At 51.8% G+C, this 1,195-nt stretch overlaps 1 protein-coding gene across 1 annotated transcript in view; it reads left to right on the top strand.

The window, feature by feature from the left end:
• Positions 1–535: 535 nt before the first annotated feature.
• Positions 536–1,195, top strand: part of LOC113800862 (innexin inx2) — a 63,574-nt gene continuing 62,914 nt past the window's right edge. The window contains exon 1 of the mRNA XM_027351666.2: positions 536–1,036. The gene's annotated coding sequence lies outside the window, so the exon portion shown is untranslated. The remainder of the gene's footprint in view (positions 1,037–1,195) is intronic.

Raw genomic sequence — 1,195 nt, 5'->3', positions numbered from 1 at the left:
AAAAAGTTGTGATAATTTTCGATATCATTATCTTTAGCTTTGTATGATTGTATGTCTGTGTGATATTTTTTTGTCTATCAGTGTGTATGTCCGTTTTCCTTCAGTTGCCTAGGTCTTTGGCGTAATGAAACCCAAATATTTATAGCTTCACCAAACCATACATGATTTTTTTGTCTATTTATTCGAAAAGCGGGAGCAGCACACATCGATCTATCGTGTAACGGGCTCACGCGTGACTGTACATATGACAAGCCTCTCACTGCTCTCATAATCCCCTCCATCTGGTCGCGTCTTGTGAGACCTCAGTCCTCCTTCGACTCACGCAGAGATCGTAGTGTCCTCGTTCTCCTTGTCCTCCTTCGAGGGTCACCTTTATCCACGGTCCTACGTCTGGAGTCCTTAGCCCAGTGCGGCGGCGGTGTGGGAGGAAGCGCATACACCTGCAGGAAGCGTCCTTGTGTTGGCCAGGCTGTCTGCACATGCGCCTGCGGGGTCAGTGCGTCCAAGGAAGGAAAGGAAAAGCATCCCGTCGGTGGCATCCCTGACGGCACGCGAGCTGAGGTTACGCGCGGAGCTCTCCTGATACGCCAGGTCCTTTTATTGGTGATATCTGATTCGTTCTTCGCGCGCGCGTGTGTGTGTATTCTTTGATAAAATAAGTGAAACGTGAACAGGCGCAAATGAGGAGGGAGTCGATCTTGCGCAACCTTCGTCTCGTGATTGCACATCCTGTGTCTCTCCTTCGTATCGAAATCCACGTCGAAGATATTTGAGAGTTGGTTCCCATTTTTTCGAATACCTTGAAAAGAAAAGGAGTCATTTTTGTACCCACTAGATCGCGATAACGACCCCCCTTCCCCACCCCACCCCCTCCACGCCCCTCCGCCTCGTGGAGTCGTCGGCGGCCGCCCTTCAATTGCCGCCGCAGCCGAGACGATGTGTCCGACCGCAAGGATGTAGTGGCGCCGACGAGAACCTGCTCCAGAACACGAAATCCTTCTCTTCCTCCTCCTCGCCCTCGCTGTGTCCTGCAGTGGTGAGTATTTTTCCCTTCGAGGTTCCCTTACTCTCGGGCTCCTCTAATCCGCTGCGTCTTCCCTCGTCTCGCTTTGGCGCTGGGCTCCGAGTTTTTTTCTTTTCCATTCAGCGCCGATTCTAGTCCGTCGTATGACCGAGATGGCATGATCCGTTGCCA

The sequence above is a fragment of the Penaeus vannamei genome, chromosome 1 (assembly GCF_042767895.1).
Source record: "Penaeus vannamei isolate JL-2024 chromosome 1, ASM4276789v1, whole genome shotgun sequence".
Lineage (NCBI taxonomy): Eukaryota > Metazoa > Arthropoda > Malacostraca > Decapoda > Penaeidae > Penaeus > Penaeus vannamei.
Note: the sequence above shows the minus strand (reverse complement) of the source record. Positions and strands in the feature narration are given on the sequence as shown.